This window comes from Mesocricetus auratus, unplaced genomic scaffold (assembly GCF_017639785.1).
Source record: "Mesocricetus auratus isolate SY011 unplaced genomic scaffold, BCM_Maur_2.0 Super-Scaffold_100023, whole genome shotgun sequence".
Lineage (NCBI taxonomy): Eukaryota > Metazoa > Chordata > Mammalia > Rodentia > Cricetidae > Mesocricetus > Mesocricetus auratus.
The window spans coordinates 4,642,879-4,662,601 of NW_024429204.1; the positions used below are offsets into that span (position 1 = coordinate 4,642,879).

General features: G+C 49.2%; 2 long non-coding RNA genes across 3 annotated transcripts; one reads left to right on the top strand and one right to left on the bottom strand.

Annotated features, from left to right (window-relative positions):
- Positions 1 to 1,505: 1,505 nt before the first annotated feature.
- Positions 1,506 to 18,844, top strand: LOC121133694. The gene is made up of 2 exons (XR_005870658.1): positions 1,506 to 1,724; positions 16,565 to 18,844. It is a non-coding gene; the product is annotated as an uncharacterized LOC121133694 (long non-coding RNA).
- Positions 3,957 to 16,744, bottom strand: LOC110341359. 2 transcript variants are annotated; one of them, XR_002383264.2, is made up of 4 exons: positions 16,636 to 16,744; positions 15,942 to 16,059; positions 13,714 to 13,925; positions 3,957 to 4,725 (listed from the first exon to the last, which is right to left on the bottom strand). It is a non-coding gene; the product is annotated as an uncharacterized LOC110341359 (long non-coding RNA). The 2 variants fall into 2 exon arrangements; XR_005870657.1 differs by having other exon boundaries at positions 15,942 to 16,128; positions 16,636 to 16,721.
- Positions 18,845 to 19,723: the final 879 nt, after the last annotated feature.

Here is a 19,723-nt window from a genome sequence, read left to right on the forward strand (position 1 = left end):
GCCTGGTCTACAGAGCGAGTTCCAGGACAGCCTCCAAAGCCACAGAGAAACCTTGTCTTGAAAAACCAAAAAAAAAAAAAAAAAAGAAAAAAAGAAAAAAAGAAAGAAAACAGGCTGAGCAAGCCGTGGGGAGCAGGCCAGTCAGCAGCACCCCTCCATGGCCTCTGCATCAGCTCCTGCCTCCAGGATCCTGCCCGGTTTGAGTCCCTGTCCTGATTTCCCTCAATATTTAATAGCAATATGGAAGTGTAACCCAAATAAAGCCCTTTTCCCCAACTTGCTTTTTGGTCATGGTATTCTAGCACAGCAATAGAAACCCTAACCAAGACAGCTCTCTTGCATTTATGTGGGGCTCTGGGGGCCACGCTCGGGCCTTCATGTCTGCCGAGCTGTCTCCCCAGGCAGATGAGACACTATGTGTAGGGTCACAGGACAGCACCCGGCACGCGGCTCCCACTAAGTAAACAGTTCTCTGTGATCTCTTTCTGCTCCTGTCATGGTTCCCCAAGGCATCCTCACCTGCGGGATTCAACACTGACATTTGATCCAAGCCTTCAGATTGCTTTACTTCTTGCTTTGTTAGATTGCTCAATCAACGTTTATTTTTGACATTTCACCTCCTTTCTCTCGGGCTGCCTGTACTTTTTCTTATTGTCCATCCTGATTATTGTTCTTCGTGGATGTCTTTTTCACAATGCTTTCTGTTTCTATCCCCGAGTGCCTGCCTGCCTTATAAAACGCTCTTTATTCTGCCCCCACGCCGGAACTTTCCTACTACAAGGAGTGATTTTGCTGTGTGTTTATTTTCTTTGGAATCCTCTCTCTTTTATAGACGCAGGTCATTTATCAGCTGAGGCTAGAACGCTTCCTGGTTGGGTCAGGGCATGCTGCAAACTGCCCCGTAATTGCAAGTCCCTGTAATAATGCTGTTTTTGGCCAGGACACAAACCACACTCAGGAAGGTCTTCCTGAGTGCTGAAGGTCAATCAACTAGAACTTTCTCAAGCTTTTAGAGGAGTGGAATTCTGGAAACAAAACCGCTTCCCCAGAAGCAGCTATCAGCAATAGGTGCGTATTGGCTGTAGCTGGATACCAGTCTTGACTCTAGTACCTGGGAGTCACCGCATCTCCCTCTGCCTCACTTTCTCCATCTACAGCATAGGAGAGTTGCCTTTATTTCATGGGAAAGTTTTTATTTTAACGTGTATTTGCCTTACCATGTATGTTCATGTTTGTGTGCATGTATACTCACGATTGCGTGTGTGCACATGTGAGTGTATGTATGTAGGTCACAGGGCTACGTTAAGGAGTCAGTTCTCTCCGTCTATCCAGGAACAGACCTCAGGCTGTTAGGTTTGGAAACAGAGCACCTTCCCTCGCCCTCCGGGGAGCCGACTCATCATGCTCCATTGTGTGAAAGTTAAAAATGGAACAATTTGCAAACTGGGCATGGCTGTGCATGCCTCGGATTCCAGCGATGGGGAGATAGGGATGGAATGATAAGGAGTTAGAGTCAACCTTGGCTGCATATGGAGCTTGAGGTCATCCCATGGACCCCTTGTCCTCACCCAAGCAGGGTTAGGAGAGCCACAGGGCCTGTCGGCCCTGCTCCCTTTCCTACGGCACCCTTACTTTCCAAGCTCACACTTTCCTTGTCTGCAAAATGGGGCTAGTTAAGTCTACAGCTCGTGTCTCAACAGAACCCCGGGGAGGAATACGGAGAGGTGAGTAACACTCCGGGGAGGGGAGGTGTCACAAGGAAGCTAATTTTAAAGCTGAGCACTGAAAGCAGGGAGAGACGCTGCCAGAAAGAAGGTAATGGGTGCCCAGGAGCCCCGCTCTCTGTCGCCCAGACTGGGAACAGCCTGTGCCTTTGACAAAGACATGAATGAGCTTGCTCTGTTCAGCAAGAGGCACAGAGAGATCCTGGCTGGAGCGGGGCTGCATGGGTGGGCGGGGCCTGGCAGTCAGGCAGGAGTGGAGAGTGGGCGAAGGCTCGAGCTCCAGCTCTGTGGCCCTGGCTCTCCCCACCGGCTCCTCCACATCTTTGAAGCCGCTCCTGTTCTGTCACAGTGGAGAGAGACTGTTAGAAGCTCTGCAGCCATGCTGGTGGGAGTTAAAGTAACTTAAAGTAACCTTCTTCTTCTTCTTCTTCTTCTTCTTCTTCTTCTTCTTCTTCTTCTTCTTCTTCTTCTTCTTCTTCTTCTTCCTCCTCCTCCTCCTCCTCCTTCTCCTCTTCTTTCTTTCTTTCCTTCCTTCCTTCCTTCCTTCCTTCCTTCTTTCTTTCTTTCTTTCTTTCTTTCTTTCTTTCTTTCTTTCTTTCTTTCTGAGACAGGGTTTCTCCACATAGCCCTGACTGTCCTGGAACTCACTATGTACAATGGCCTCAAATTTACAGAGAGCCATCTGCCTCCTGAGTGTTAGGATTAAAGCCTCCACCGATCCCTAGCTATCAATCAAGTTGTACTTCTTTTCTTTTTTTTTTTTTTTTTTTTTTTTTTTGTATTGTTTTGGAGGCTGTCCTGGAACTCGCTCTTGTAGACCAGGCTGGTCTCCAACTCACAGAGATCCGCCTGCCTCTGCCTCCTGAGTGCTGGAATCAAAGGCATGTATCACCAACACCCGGCTAAGTCGAACTTCTTAAAGTCAGGCAGGGCCGCTGGTGTCCAGAATACCAGCACTTGGAAGGAGACCGAGGCAGGAACATTGCCGGTGACTCTGAGGCCAATACAGCTGCAAGGCTTCTGCTGTTCTCAGTACTCACAGCCCAGAGCGTTGAAAGCCGGTTTAGAGCAGTATTGACAGCTGGTTTTCAGTTTTTTAACACTGAGTTCTAGCGATAAATTGGAGCCAGTCATTCAGCTTCCCCAGGTCTTAGTTAATACATTGATCAAAGAGTTCTCATGAGACTTAGATCATCCATGGGTTCCTATGTCTCCAAACCCAGGCTCCTTTCCGGGGGTTTCCTATCTCGGCAGCAAGACTAAAAGCTCAGGCATTGTTGGGGAATGTTATTTTAAGGTGTGTGACTTTTGTTTATGCTGCATTTGTTTAACTCAGTGAAGCTGTGATTCTTTGCCTGTGTAAAACGCCTGGTGGTCTAATAAAGAGCCGAATGGCCAATAGCGGGGCAGGGGCAAGGGTGGGCGGGGCTGGCAGATGGAGAGGATAAGTAGGAGGAGAGGAGCAAGAGAATGAGAGGAGGACATCAAGGGCCAGCCACCCAGCCACCCAGCCACCCAGCCACCCAGCCACCCAGCCACCCAGCCACCCAGCCACCCAGCCAGTCAAGGAGTAAGAAGGAGAGTAAGAGATGCAGAAATAAGAAAGACAAAAGCCCAGAGGGGAAAAAGGTAGATGGGTTAATATAAGAACAGCTGGCTAGCAACAAGCCAAGCTAAGGCCAACATTCGTAAGTGGTAATAAGACTCCGTGTGTGATTTACTTGGGAGCTGGGTGGTGAGCCCATCAAAAAAGACAAAGGAGCCAAAAGAGGGAGAGCAAAACCTCACTCAGTAGCCCGTGGCTAACAAGAGTGGAGCCCTGCTAATCCTTCCAGAACACACCTTTCTCTCACTTCATGGGCGTCATCCACACTGCCTCTCTCCACACCCTGCAAAGTGCTAATTAAATCTCACATCACACCCCGCTGAAAGGCTCCAAGTATTCCTGTCCCTTGCCATAAGCTCCGAAGTCCCCATCACAGCCTCAGTGTCGCCACCGGAGCCTTCCCTGAACTCCCACGCCCATCCCGCACCTGCCCCCCCACCTCCACGCCCGTCTTTGTCCTGTTCCTAGAACACAACGCCGACCTTTTCTGTGACCTTTGCTGACTTCAGTCCCCGCTCCCCTGCCTTTCCTTTCGCCTGGAACCTTCTTGGCTGACCCACACCCCCACGCCCTGGTGCCCTTGCCTGCCCACCCCGCCTGGAATAGCTTCCTACACCATTGTTGTCCATCACAATGCCCCTTTCTTCGGGGACCGACCACAGCTCCTTATTTTGATTTACTTACTTGCTGTCTTAGATCAGGCTCTCTAGGGAATGGTCCTGAGGAGACAAGGACAAGAAGTAGAGAGAAAATGCTCCCCAAGGGCAGCTGGCAGAGGATGGGACAGGAGTGGGGGAGACGGGACAGATGCAGGGGCTCCCAGTGCAAAGCCTTTACATCAGCTCCCAGGCGTTTCCAGTGTCTTCCAGCTATCCTGAGAACGGGCTTCTGGAAGGTTCCGGGTGAAGGGCTACACCTCAGCATTGCAATGGCCGCAGGTAGCAAGGCTAAGACCATAAGTATCAGTCACACTTTTTTAGCTTATGAAGTTAAAGTTTAGTTACACTGTATCTCCCGGTCCTTTCTCTCTCCTCTCGCCAGCCCCTCCCCTTTCTCCCTCTGAGATCCATGCTCCACTTTTGCTATTGTTTCGCAAACACACACACACACCTTTCTCAGTCCATGTAGTTTTCCTTGTATGTATGTGTACAGTTTCAGGGCTGACCAATTGGTATTGGATAGCCAATTAGGGGCTGGTCCCTGGGAAAGACTCTCTCTCCTCTCTGCATTCCTTAGTTGCTTGTTATTCTTTGTTTAGGGGTAAGGCCTCATGAAACCCCTAATCTCTCGTGTTATTGGTGTTGTAATTCTTATTTTGGTCTTGTCTATTGGTGGTGTAGTTGTTTTTGTCTTGTTCAGGCGGCCATCTTGCTGAGATGTCACGGGTGATTACTCCTGTAAAAAAGATTTTCTAATTAGCCGGGCAGTGGTGGCACACGCCTTTAATCCCAGCACTCGGGAGGCAGAGGCAGGCGGATCTCTGTTGAGTTCGAGGCCAGGCTGGACCGACAGCCTCCGAAACAATGCAGAGAAACCCTGTCTCGTAAAAAAAAAAAAAAAAAAAAGATTTGCTAATTGATTTACATATGTGTGTGTGCCTGTCTCCATATAAGTATACATGCATGTGTGTGTGTGCATGCATGTTGGGGCTAGAAAAGGGGGGGTTGGTATCTTCGTTGCCATTTTCCACCTATCCATTGGAGTTAGAGAGCTCTCCCTGAACCTAGAGCTCCTAGTGGTTGGCTAGGCTAGAAACCAGCAAGCCTCTCTGGTTAGCTAGTGGCAGGCTCCGTCCTCTGGTCTTCAGACACCACAGTCCTGGAACCCGCCCTGTATCAAACTCACAGAGATCCGCCTGCCTCTGCCTCCTGAGTGCTGGGATTAAAGGCGTGAGCGGCCACCACCCGGTTCCATAACACTTCTTGACCACATGGTAATACCCTGTCTTAAAACAACGACATCTGAACCCTTTGGGGATGCTGTAACAGGCTTCCTTGGACCACCAGCCTCCAAATCATGGCGCAGAGACTTAATAGTAGTTATGAGTGCTCAGTCCTATGCTTGTCTCACTTGCTCTTATAACTTAACCCATTTCTCTTCATCTACACTTTCCCTCAGGGATTTTTATCTTTCTTTCATTTTATATGTCCTACTTTCCTGCTTCTTCCGTGTCTGTCTGTCTGACCCCAGGCATCTCCCTGTTTTCATTCTCTCTAGAGCCTAGACTCCTCCCCCCACTTATTCTCTCTGCCCACCAGCCCCGCCTTTCCCTCTCCTGCCTCGCTATTGGCCAATTCAGCTTTGTATTAGACCAATCAGGCGCCTTAGGCAGGCCAGGTGAAACAGCAACACATCATCTTTACATAGTTAAATGTTCAACCCTGCAACAGGATACTTGTATGTAGCTCAGCAACACAGCACAGGCCTAGGATGTACAAGGTCCCAGTATCCGTCTCCAACACAAGACTAGAAAGGAAGCCTCTGGTTTATCAGACGTGGTGACCTCCCAGATTCTCATCGGACCTGCACTCCCCCCTCACCCTCTACTTGGCCTGCTAGTCTCTTCTGGGTGCAGTCCTTGAGTTACAGCCTTTATAATAAATGAACAAGTGTCCATAAGTTGTCTTCCCAAACTTTTTTTTTTTTGGTTTTTCAAGACAGGGTTTCTCTGTGGCTTTGGAGGCTGTCCTGGAACTCGCTTGGTAGTCCAGGCTGGTCTCGAACTCACAGAGATCCGCCTGCCTCTGCCTCCCGAGTGCTGGGATTAAAGGCGTGCGCCACCAACGCCCAGCGTGTCTTCCTAAACTTTATGGGGAAAACGCCTCTCTCTTAGAGAGGTTTCTTTTGGAGGGGGGAGGGGAGTTGAGAAGGCGGTTCTATGTGTCCTGGAACTTGCTCTGTAGACCAGGCTAGCCTGAAACTCAGAGATCTGCTGGGACAAAAGGCATTTGCCACCATGCCTGGCTGTCTCCCTTAAGTGAAACCCTAACGAATCCCTCCCCCTCCACTAGCCCCTAGCTGACCTACACATTGCTAACTTTGGAGGTCACACGCTCAGTTACGCTCTGCGGCCACTTTCTACTGACTTTGGGGCAGGTAGCTGCCCCCGCTGAGGGTTATGTAGGTCATGATGACAGCTGCTCGGGTTACTTTATATGCTCTCAGAGACATCCCTGGCTGGTTTTCAGACTGCCAGAGGGCTGGGAGAAAGGCTTGGCATCCCTGTTGCGTATCACGCCTGTCTCCTTTGTTGCCTTAACCTGTGGGGCGTCTCCCACTCAGCTCTGCGCGTAGGCACGTTGGACATGTCAAAAAGCGTTCTGTCGGAACTACAGCGCAGGGTTAGTTTGACCTAAACATGCCTAGCCTCGCTCTTCCTCCACCAAGGCTAAAGATATCTTCAGCTGGGACTGGAGAGGTGGCTCAGCAGTTGAGAGCACTGTCTGTTCCTCCAGAGGCCTGGGGTTCACGGTTGTCTGTAACCACAGTCCTCGGGGACCTGATGTCCCACCAGATGCACAGACGTGCAGGAAGACAAAACAGTCAACAGATAAAATAAATATTTTTCTAAAAAGCCATCACTAGCCAAGGTACATGGAGCATCTGACGCTGAGAGGCTTGAAAGACCACACAACTCTGGAAGACCTTCACTGATCCCAGAAAGGACAAGAGCATTCCTCCGTGGTGTCAGTCTTCCCTGGACCCCATATTCCTGTGCTGCATCTAATCACCCAAATCTAATTGGGGCTGAGAAGCTGACTCATGAGCAAAGCTCTCCCCTCTCCGTCCTTTGGCTGCTGAAGTAAGCCCGTTTTTAGCCCCAAGACTGACTTTGTTTTTTCCCGAGGGATAAGTACCCAAACTTGAATCCTACAGTCATAGCTGCTTTTCTATGCCGTGGTGAGACACCAGAACCAAGACAGCTTACAGAAGAAAGCGTGTACTGGGGCTTACACTTCCAGAGCGTGAGCCTGGGAGCATCACAGCACAAACACTGCAGGAGGCAGGCGGGCCATGTGCTGGGACAGTAGCTGAGAGATCTATCCTGATCTACACGCCCAAGGAGGCTATGGTAGTTTGATTCCAACTGGGAATGGGTTTTTTGAAACCTCAAAGCCTCCCCGTGACACACCCCCTCCAATAAGGCCACACCCCCTAGTACTCTCCAAAGACTTTAACTAAATGGGGGCCAAAAGGACGCAAACATATGAGGCTATGGGACCATTCTCACTGAAACTACCGCACTCCACTCCCTGAACCTCACAGGTGCAATTGTAGCTGCATCGTAACGCAAAATGCATTGAGTCCAGCTTCAAAAGGTCCCATAGTCTTTCATCGTCAAGGCCAATGTCTCTGCTGGGATGCGGGGCAATCTCTTAATTGTGACCCCCCCCCCCCCCCGTAAAATAAAACACACGAGAGCCAAGGCAGGGGCATTAGACACTCCAGATCATTTTTTTTTGTCTACCTGCCATGTTCTAGATCTCGCCTCAAAAAAAAAAAAATCAACTCAGAATCAGCTCAGATACAGGCCAACCAATTCATTAGCCACCCTATTGCAAAGAAGAGAGCCAGCTAGCCGGGCGTTGGTGGCGCACGCCTTTAATCCCAGCACTTGGGAGGCAGAGGCAGGCGGATCTCTGTGAGTTCGAGACCAGCCTGGTCTACAGAGTGAGTTCCAGGACAGCCTCCAAAGCCACAGAGAAACCCTGTCTCGAAAAACCAAAAAAAAAAAAAAAAAAAAAAAAAAAAAAGAGAGAGCCAGCTGCAGTTGGGTTGTACAGGGAGTAGGCCTGAGGTGGCGGTTAGCTTGAATTGAGAATTTTAAGAAGTGCCCCATAGGAGCTGGAGAGATTGCCCAATGGCTACGAACATGGCTGCTCTTTCAGAGGACCCAGGTACGATTCTCGGTACCGATGTGGTGGTTCACAACCATCTAATCACAGGTCCGGAGATCCAACACCCTTTTCTGGCCTCCGCAGGTACCGCATGCACACATTATACAGACATACATGCAGACAGGACACCCACACCTATAAAATAAAGTTAAATTAAATTAAAAAAATAAAAAGAAGTGCTCCTGGGACCACCACTAAAGATGAAAAAAATAAAAATGAAGCTTGGTGGTGCACAGCATTAACCCCACTCGTTGTGTGTGAGGCCATCCTAGCCTACACAGTGAATTTCAGTCCAGCTAGAGGGACACATCGAGATCTCCTATCAAAAGAGGGATGAGGAGGATGACGAGAAGAAGAAGGAAACTGATCATGGCGGTGCACGCCTGTGATCCCAGGACTAGGAGGGGCCGAGGGAAAAAAATTGGCACAAGTTTGACCCCCCAGCCTGGGCTACACAGTAGGTTCCAGACTTGCCTAGGCTACATACTGAGAACTTATCTCAAAAACCAAACAGAGGAAAGAAAGACGAGACAGTGAAAGGGAGAAAGGGAGGGAGGGAGGGAGAGAGGGAGGGAAGGGGAGGAGGAGGGAGGGGAGGGGAAGGCGGGGAGGAGGGGGAGGAGCTACCCTGTAATGGGTACTCTGGCCGGAGCCTCAGCTGGACCATAGAAGACTCTGGGGCTGGCAGTGTCAAGAGTTGCCTTGAGTTTAGTGGTTCCAGACTTAGCAAATAAAAGCATAGCCTGGTCCAATCAGACTCGAGCTTCCTATAAACAGTGAGTAATCTTTAGCAGGTGACCCCTGCTTTACAGCATGCTTCTGTCACCGTCTATCTGAAACTCAGATGAACTAAGCATCGTGCGCGATGTCGCCTAGCAGCCGGTTGTCTGAACCCAGACTCCTCCAGCAGCTGGGCTTGACCTTAGGGGATCAAATTCTTTTCAGCGGAGGTAACCCTCATGCGGTCTGACCGGCTGCCAGCAGCCCACTCAGCCACGGAGGAAACAGGTCCTTTGGGTTTTGACGGAGAACTGAGGGCGTCTGTCGGGATATCTGCTACAGCAACTGACTCCTGATAACTCGCTTCCTATAACGTACTCGGGGAATGTCGCATTGTGCAGAATTAAAGAGAGGCTCAGAGAATCAGCGGAGAGCTAAGGAGCATGGGGGGCGGGGCAAGGTCACTCTGCAGTGACAACCTGGTTGAGCTGTTGCTGTAGGGGCTAAGAACAGCTGACCAGCCAGTGCAGTCTCAACTTTTCGACCACCGTCTCGAGTAACAACAGACCTCCACTATCCTGTCAGTCCTTCAAGTCCTAGTGTGACTAGGCTGGGTTGGGTCGATATGGACCTTCCAGGCCTACGGTGGCAAGAGATGCCTTGCTTATTGCCTCCCACACAAAGGCCACCTTAGGGCCGTATCAGGGAGGGCATCAGGAGCGGGGGAGGTCTCTGAGAACATGTCTGAATCATAGCCCAGAGCAGTTTACCTCAAGACGTGCAATCAAGCAGCTGAGCTGGGTATGTAGCTCGGTTGGTGGAGCGCCTGACTAGGGTGAATGAAACCCTGGGTTTGATTCCCCAGCACCACATAAAAATAAATAAATAAGCCGGGCGGTGGTGGCGCACGCCTTTAATCCCAGCACTCAGGAGGCAGAGGCAGGGGGATCTCTGTGTGTTCGAAGCCGGGCTGGACCGACAGCCTCCAAAACAATACAGAGAAACCCTGTCTCGTAAAACCAAAAAATAAATAAATAAATAAATAAACAAACTAAACAGGTGTGATGGTGCCTGGTGCCTGAAATCATAGCATTAGGAGAGTTGGGAATTCAAGGTCATCCTCTGCACCCCCCCAAAAAAATGTTCTAGGCTATCCTAGGCTACATAAGATTCTGTGTCTAAAAAAAAAGGAAAGAAAAGAAAAATCCAGCCGTGAATCAACGTGAGCACACTGTAACCCCAGAAGTTTTAGACCAGCTTGAGCTTCATAAGATCCCATCTCAAAAAACAAAACAAAAAAAACCCCACCCCATTTTATCATATCCTTTTAATGATAGTCTGATGCTATTGCTCATTTGGGTTTGATTTTGTTTTGAGACAGGGTCCTCTGTGTCGTCCAGGCTGTCCCCTAGCTTCTGTCCCCTCAGCCAATTCAACCGCCTCCCACAGGGACCGGGATTCCAGCCACACGTGTTTAGCTAGAGACTTTTACCAGTTTGGGGGTCTCAAATGATCTTGCAAATGCCTGTGCTACATTTGTCTCCTAAAGACACTCTAGTTTTAAATATTGGATCGCACTGTTTCTTCTCACTTCCGGGGTGTCAAATTCGGAACCTTTTCCCTGCTAGACAAGCCGTCTACCCATAAACTACACCCCTACTAGACTATTTCTATTTGCAGGTTTTCCAGACACAGCCGTTCTGTGCGGTCCACGCTGTCCTTGAACCTGGCATCCCCTGTGTCCGGCACTTTAGTGCTAGCATTACAGATGTGAGTCATGACACCCAGCTTGGATTAGCGTCTTCTGATGAGGCTGTCTCCTTCCTGAATTTATAAACAAGGCTGTTTGACTGCTTCCAAATAGACGGGAACTCGGATGTCATTAAAGAACAGTTCTTTAAACTTTGGATCTCAGTCTGCCTCTGGGCTGTAAAACTAATCCCAACGTGTTATTTATTAATCCTTTCAGTGGCAGAGCTATAGCAGAGGAGAAAGGACGCTGTAGTTTTGTGGGCGTTTTCTTGTTCTCTTTACCTGAGAGCATAGGCTGGGCTTTAATACAAAGCCATTTCTTACTGGAGATGGATCCTCTATAACCATAGTATTTTTTTTTTTTTTGGTTTTTCGAGACAGGGTTTCTCTGTGGCTTTGGAGGCTGTCCTGGAACTCACTTTGTAGACCAGGCTGGCCTCGAACTCACAGAGATCCACCTGCCTCTGCCTCCCGAGTGCTGGGATTAAAGTCATGTGCCACCAACGCCCGGCTTCATAGTATTTTTTTCAACGAATAAAATTCGTAATATATATTAGTACATGTGTTATTAAAGCATAGTTGCCAATGCTGGAAAAACATACAGTTCTGAGAGCCAGAGGGTCACAGGAAGAAAAAACAAAACAAAACAAAACCAGGGAAGCCGGGTGGATACAAGTTCAAATCCTAACCGGTTCTGCCCTTATTAGCAGAGAGGCAGAATTGGACAAGATTGTTGGTGGTGGTGGGGGGGGTTAGTATTCAGGCATCCGTGCTGGCCTGCCCTTGGGGTCCTGACAGGACACGCCCTCGGCTGCAGCCACTAAGAGTACCACCTGTGCACATTCCCTATGTTCCCTTTTACAAGGGCCCCACCCAGCCCCATTTCTCTTTTTGTCTCTCTCTTTGCTTCTCTGCCTGTCTCTCTTTCTCGACTTCTCTCCCCCCTTCCCTCCCCTCCCCCTTTGTTCTATTCCAATTCCCCTAAATAGAAAACCCCTCCGTGTGAGCACGGCATCTTTCTCTCTCTCACGCCGCCTTTGAAAATTACAACGATGTTGGTGGTTTGGGGGGGGGGCTGGTCTTACTGCATTGCCCAGGCTGGTCCCAAACTCATTATCGTCTTACCTCACCCCACGAGTGCTAGAGCTGCAGGCCTGTGCCTCTCCACCCTCTGTGTATGGCCTGTCACCGGTATGTGTGCCACACTGTCTCCGCCTTTGAGCCTCTGCATGCCTGTCCCCTTCTCTGAGGAGGGAGACCCGTGCTCGCATCACCCACGGCGGACGCTTTACGAGCCTTCTCATCCTCGCTGTGGCTGACACCTACCCCCGCCCCACACGCTGAGCTGTATTTGGTTTTGTTGGGTTTTGTCTGTTTTGCGCTTTGAGGGGTGGAACCCCAGGGTCACGATGCTTGTGGACAGCCTAGCCACTGTTTTCAGAAATAATCCCAATTTTTAAAAATTTCCCCTCCTATCTCTGGGACAATCCATCCACTGCTCAGTTCAAAAGTGCATTGCTTCAGCTGGTCATAGTGGCACACAACTTTTGATCCCAGCACTTGGGGGGGGTGGAGTGGGTGGGGCAGAGACAGGAAAACCTCTGTGAGTTCGAGGCCAGCCTGGTCTACATGGCCAGCTCCAGAGATATTAAGGGAGACACTGTTTGCAAAAAAACAAAACAAACAAACAAACAAATGAACAGATGACGACGACAAAACCTTCTCACCCCTCTATGGGGAATCTTTGTTGTGAAACTCCTCTGTCCCTTCCTGGTGGGCGCTGATCCCTCTTCCTCTGAGTTTCTGGTGTCCTTGTTGGTTTTACCACCAGCTAAGCCTTCAGCTCTACTCTGCCTTCCTAACCCTGGTGGCTAACGCTCCTACTTATGGGTATCTTATCTTCGTCTTCTTCTCTAGCTTTTCCCAAGCACCAGAAACCATTTTTAGCAGGCATGTTGAGTAGCTGCCCAGTATCATTGTGTTTGCTTTCTGTGACTGTGATAAAAATGCCAGTGCAAGCTAGATTAAAGGCAGAAAGATTGTCTTTGGCCCTGCTGCATGTGTATAGCAAGCATTGTGACAAGGGTCCACCAAAGGAAATGGCAAAACAAAGACAGCAGAGAGAGGAAGGTCAGGGTTACAGATCCCTTCAGGACCAAGCCTAGTTCTACTAAGTCCTACCTCTCAGTAACACCACAGGCTGTCACGCAAGCTTCCACAGCTAGATCTAAGCTATCAGAAACATCGACAGGCGTTTATCGACCAACGGTGGGTGTGTCAAGGCATACACAGCTACAGACATAATTCCTAAAATCTACAGGCAGAGAGGGAGGTGATGGGGGACGTCCTTCTGTGTATATGTTTCTCTATTGTTTGATGAAGAAAACACCGTTTGACAAATAGAGGCAGGAAGGTAGGCGGAGATAGGAGATGAGGAGAATTCTGGGTAGGCAGAGAGAGACCCGGAAGAGATGCCATGAAGAGACTGGGAAGGTAGGATGTACCAGGTGTCCTCTGGTAAGATAAGGCCATGTAGAAATACATAGATGAGTAGTTATGGGTTAATAATTAAGGGAGAGCTAGCCAGTAAGAAGCCCTAGACATTGGCCAACAGTTTTATAACTAATACAGCGTCCGTGTGTTTATTTGGAGCTGAAGAGCAGCGGGGCCTGGAGGGACAAGACTCTGTGTAGGTGTCCAGTGTTCATGGAACTGGGGAGACATTGTTAGAATCAAAGAGTGATCTCAGTGCTGTACAAAAGAACACACAGACAATGCAAAATGAACTCAGCAAGGCAAGTCTTGCAAAAAGGGTCCACCAAGACCCAAACTGGTCTAGCAAGCCCCCTTGGCCAAGGTGGCTTCCATCTTTTATCCCTGAAGTAGGTGGTGAGTGACTGGAGCTCAAACTATTGGTGGGAACTCAATTGCACAGAGCGATGGGGTTGGCTAACCTGTGCAAAAGAGAAGGAGGGTGGGCTCTGGAAACACGAGACCTTGCCAGGCTACCTACCTCTGATAGAAAAACCCGTTTCTCAGGACGTGATGCTAAATGCCCAGGTGGTCGCTGTGCTTAACGCGGTCACACAGTCAAGAAGCTTGCTCCTCCAAGCTTTAGTGCTTGTGTCCTCCTCTGGAATCTTGCTGATGATCAAGGCATCAAGACGTTCAGCGTGGGGCTTCTGAAGAGAGTCAGCAACAGAGCCTTGTGGATGGAGCCTCAGCCTTTAAAGGAGGGTTTATTTTTTATATACCAAAGATGTCAGCGACAGTGAAATACAGTAGCAGTTTCAAATTTGGCTACTAGAGTCATCTAAAGAATTAGAAGCAAACAAAACCAGGTGGATTCTGGATCTACCTGCTGGAGGTTGGGGCTTGGACGCCAGGAGTTTTGAAGCCGTCCAGAGAGATGGGTGTGGTGGTGTACACTAATGACCCCCGCTGCCCTTGGGATATGGCGTCATGATGATCAGGTCATCCTTGGTTATACAGAGTCCAAATCTGAGACACGTGAGACTCTGTCGCAAAATAAATGGACAACCAAAAAAACCCAGAAAGAGAACTGAAAGGTGTGAGTGCTTACTAGCATTAGTGGGGCTCTGGGTTCGATTCTTGGCACTACCCAAAATAATAAGTAAGCAAATAAATAAATAAACAAGCAAATATTAATTTTTAAAAAGCTAGATGGCCCAGTGAGATGGCTAGCTTGCACAAACTCAGGGACCATGCCCATCATCACATGTACTGGGCGTGGTTGTGCATACCTGTAATCCCAGCATTGGGGAGTTAGAAGACAGACACCCACAAGTCCAAGGCAGTTTTTGGCCACATCATGAATTTGAGGCCAGCTTGGGATAGATGAAACACTGTCTTAAAAGAATAAATAGCCGGGCGTTGGTCGTGCACACCTTTAATCCCAGCACTCGGGAGGCAGAGGCAGGCGGATCTCTATGAGCTCGAGGCCAGCCTGGTCTACAGAGTGAGCTCCAGGACAGCCTCCAAAGCTACGCAGAGAAACTCTGTCTCAAAAAAACTAACCAACCAAACAAACAAATAAGGGTTGTCAAGATGGCTCAGCGGGTAAAGGCGCCTGCTGCCAAGGCCACTGGCCTTAGTTCCGTTCCCAGGACCCTCAGGATGGAAGAAGAGAAAGGACTCTTTCTAGTTTCCCTCAGATCTCCACATGGATGTGGTGGCATGAACATGCCCATATACAGATATGCCCACAGACATACATACATACACACATGTGCATAGCATAACTAAAATATTTTTTAAAATAAGTAAGTAAAATAAGACGATTTTAGCTGACCTCCTCCAAAGTTGAGCACCTCTCTGGTCACACTTTTTTTTTTTTGAGACAAGGTCTCGATATGTTACCCTGGCTGGCCTTGAACTGACAGAGGTCTGCCTCCCTCTGCCTTCTGAGTGCTGGCATCAAAGTCACCATGCCCGGCTCACCACTTATACTTTAAATGTAAGCCTGTTTGGTACGTGATTGTTGCAAGGAATATAGAATGCTCCAAAGTTGCCCACAGGTGAAGACCTAAATGCCATATACATGTGAGTTTTTCCCTCTTCTGGATGGGACATAAAACAAGTCTAAAATGACTTGATGTTCTTCCAAATCGCTGTGTAACTAGCTATCACTGAGCAAACTTCTGGAAGGCTTTGCCAATAGCGTATGCCCGTATCCTGTTTAACGAGTACGCCGGGCCAATTTTCCAGTGTGGGTAAACCCTGGTCTGTGGGAACAGATCATTAAAGTCACCTGGTGGCTTACCAAGACAAGAGCAGAGGTGACAAACTACAGACTGCTGGAGCTGGCGGGAACCCGGAAGTAACACTTTCTAGATTTTAGTTTGCACGCCGGTCGCCCGGAGATCCCCGCTGCTCGTGGGAAGCCAACTCTCAAGGTGTGGTAGGAGCTTACTCTGCTGTTCCAGGGATCACATCTGCATCACAAAGCTTGTCTGGAAAACGTCTGGCTTACGGACATGCATTCGATGTTTTTTAAGGCTTATTAATTGCTTTAATTATTTATTTATTATGCATACACTTTTTTAAAATCTGTATACATGCTTGTACCCCAGGAGGAGGCATCACACCTCATTACAGATGGCTGTGAGCCACCATGTGGTTGCTGGGAATCGAACTCAGGACCTCTGGAAGAGCAGCCAGTGCTCTTAACCTCTGAGCCATCTCTCAAGCCACTTCATTATATTATTTTTAATTGCTCACCTGTGTGTAGATATGCCTAGGTAAGGTGCGGGTGCCAGTGGGGGCCTGATGCAGCTTCTGGGAACTGAACTCAGGTCTTCGGAGAAGCAGGGAGTAGTGTTCTTAACTTCTGAACCAGCTCAACGTTTGTTGTTGGGGGGAAAAAAAAGTCAGCAGCTTGGTTCAGCAGGTGGAGACACCGGCCGACCTGTGTTCATAGAACAAAATTCTCGCACACTGTCCCCTGGCCTCCACGTGCGTGCACACAATAAAGAAATAAATGTTAAAGAAGGAGGGGCCAAGCTGGGCGTGGCGGCACATGCCTTTAATCCCAGCCCTCGGGAGGCAGAGGCAGGTGGATCTCTATGAGTTCGAGGCCAGCCTGGTCTACAGAGAGTTCCAGGACAGCCTCCAAAGCAATACAGAGAAACCTGTCTCAAAAAAACAAAACAAAACAAAAAAATTTTTAGAATTTCCAATATCAAGTCCCACCCCAGGTCAAACAAATTAAGCCTTGGTATCCTTTCAAAATTCCAGACCTCACTGGCTCGCTTTCTTCTGTTCTCTCGTTTTCTACACTCGACTTTAGCCAAGATGCCGAGGAGCGATCTCCTCCTCCCTGTCATTCCTCTCTTTCTTTCCAGGGTGGGTGAACTCACGCAGCACCTCCTACACGCGAGCAGCACACGACCCCTGAATTACACCCTGTCCCTACCTGTCGCCCAGCTGAGACAGGACCATCCACGCCGCGTGAAGAAACTGAGAGCCAGATGGATGAGGGAGGTGGAGAGAGAGCCTGCGCCCCACGTTGGGAAACCGGCACCCGGAGTTCAGACTGTAGAAGCCCTGCTGATCTCCCCGGACAGGAAGCAGAGTCGTGGTTGCCGGGCGGGCGCTGGGGTCAGGCAAGCTGCTCACCACCGACCCCGCGTTTCTTAGAGGGGTGATGAGAGCTTTCTCAAACTGCAGTGCTGGTGACTCACGGCCCGTGCACGCACCGGATGCGGTAACGGTGTGAGTCGTACGGCGTGTGAGCTACGTGGTTCGGTTTGCTTGGTTTTGGTTTCTGCAGACGGATTCTGACTAAGCCCCACCAGGCTGCTCTTGAACCCTTCGGTGTTGGAGCGCAGACATCACAGGCCTGAGCTAACATGCCCGGCTGCTTGTTATTGTTGTTGTTGGTTTGTTATTGTTTGTTGATGGAGGGCCAACCCAGGGCCTATACATAATGGGCTGGGCGAGCACTCTACCAACTAGGCACACTCACTTAAAAAAACTTTTTTTGGCGGGGGGGAGATCTAGTATATCACAATGCTAAGGAAAGACATTGGCGAACGATGAGTTTCAAGTTTGGGCTACATGGTAAGGCTGTGCGTGTGACACACAGTGTGTGTGTGTGTGTGTGTGTGTGTGTGAGAGAGAGAGAGAGAGAGAGAGAGAGAGAGAGAGAGAGAGAGAGAGAGAGAGAGAGAGAGAGAATGTGTTGTGCAGGGGTGTACAGGCTGAGGTTGGCATCTGTGTAGATGTGTGTCTCTTTGTTTGTCTTGTAAAGGCCACCACCCTCTGCATACACCCCAGACTTCCACAGTGGCATGGCCTCCCAGGCTATCCATCCCATTTGGCCCCTCGACTACCCCAGAAGTTTGGGACTGAACCATCAAAATTTCAGTCCCCACCAAGTTAAGTGAATCTTGAAGGCAGATGTGTTGCTTCCAAGGACCTCTAGAGCTGAAGAGAGAGAGAGAGGGAGAGATAGACGGAGAGAGAGAGAGAGCAAATGGGACAAGAAACTAGACTCCCCCATTCCCAGAACCCATTGGCACATTTGAATGTATTTAAGGCATATGCGTATTTCATATTTCATAAGATTAAGCAGACCCTAATAGTAATAGGTTCAAAGCTGGCGATCGTTAGGTGACTGGCAGGCAGAAAACAGTATTCTCTATTTAAAAAAAAAAAAAACCATTCTTTGAATGCTAATTTGGTTGTTTTGTTTACATTTATTTTTTGGGGGGTGCTTGGTGGTGGTGGTGGGCATTACGTGTATGCCACGGCATGCCTGCAGAGGTCAGAGAACCACACACAGGACTCATTTGAACTCAGGTTGTGGGCTTTGATGGACAAGTGCCTGTAACCACGGAGCCAGCCCCTGGCCCTTGCTTGTTATTTTTGGGGGGGAGGGGCAGTTTCTTGTAACCTTGAGTTCCTGATGCCCTTGCCTCCATCTTCCTAACCCTGGGTCACCCATGCCCAGTCTACTTTGAACCTACCCAATGGAAAATGAGATAGGGCAAAGGGATATTTGAAATCCCAGGCTGAATCCTCTTCAGAGCCAGGGCAAAAGTTAGGGCGGAATCTCTCCGTGAGATCCGATTGCACCTCCTTTTAAATCTTGCCAAAGGGGATCTGGGATGACTCAAGATGACTTGGGTCCTTCCCAGAGGAACATTTTTTTTCTTCTTCCAAGCCAATTCCTGAAGTGCAGCCATAGCCAATCAGAGAAGCATTCCCCCCAGATACTGAATGGAGACTAATTGTTAATCCACACACAAATTCGAGGCTGTTAACCAACAGAGAGAGAGAGAGAGAGAGCCTCTTTATACGCACTCCTCCAGGAACTTTCTCCAGGGAACAAGACGGCGAAAGTCAAGAGCAGTGATTATTCTCTCATTACTTCTGGAACACGGAGAGTCTTAATGGATTGATGTCAAGGCAGGCATTCAAACCCATCTGTTTTCTGGGGATGGACCAGAACCCCTTTCAGAGGCATCCGGGGTGGTTTCCAGCTCATGGAGGTCACTTAGGAAGTTCATAATGTGAGCTGTATTTGTTCTGCTGTGTCCTCTATGCTTGTTTGTGGGGTCTGGGCTTTGCAGCCCAGTCTTGCGGCCGCACTGTGTCATTAGAGGTCCCTTCCTTCCAGATGACGCTGGCTTGTGCCGTTGAATTGACACAAAATCATCAGCACAGGGTCTAAGGGACAGAACTCATATATGGGGCTCGGTGGCAATGGTAAGAGTTCCTTTGCCTTCTGAGCCGTCTTACCAGTCCTGTAATGGATCTTTTAACCTTTTTTTTTTTTCAGTTATTTTAGAGGACGGGACACACACACACACACACACACACACACACACACACACCCCAGCTGTAATTCTCAGCTTCTCAGCTCAGGCTCTCTCCTTTAGCATTTTCAAGAGTTAGAGCCCTTTGATGGGTGAGGTCTTTCCCTCAAGACCTCCTCTCTGGTCCCAGTCCCGTGGTCCCCGCCCCCCGCCCCCACCCCCGGCCCCCCACCCTTCGGCTGTTCGTTATGAACTTGCCAGCTCCTCCCTTCCTGCCTTTGGAGAAGTCTGATTTTTCTTGTACTGACTCTTCTCCCTCTGGAAGTGGCTCAGAGCCAGCTTCTGCTCCTCCATCTCACCCAGAACGCAAGGCCCAGCGTCCTAAAGTCACTGCTCTGTTTTGCCTCTAATTTGGCTAAAAACCCTTTGCTTCATAAATAATAACAACAAGTAGGTAGGCGGGCCAAAAGTTAACACGATTAAGACAGAATTATAAGCAGCGGCAATATGTGATCGGATAGCATGCTGAAGGAGACAGGGATACAGGGACACTGGGTATATATTTGAGAAAGATGTCTTTTGGGAATGGGAAGCTTGGGCCCCAGAAACTTAACAGTCACCAAAGCTCAGAGTAAAATTCGTGATCGCACGCCTTTAATGCCAGCACTTGGGAGGCAGAGGCAGGTGGATCACTGTGAGTTCGAGACCAGCCTGGTCTACCAAGCGAGTTCCAGGACAGCC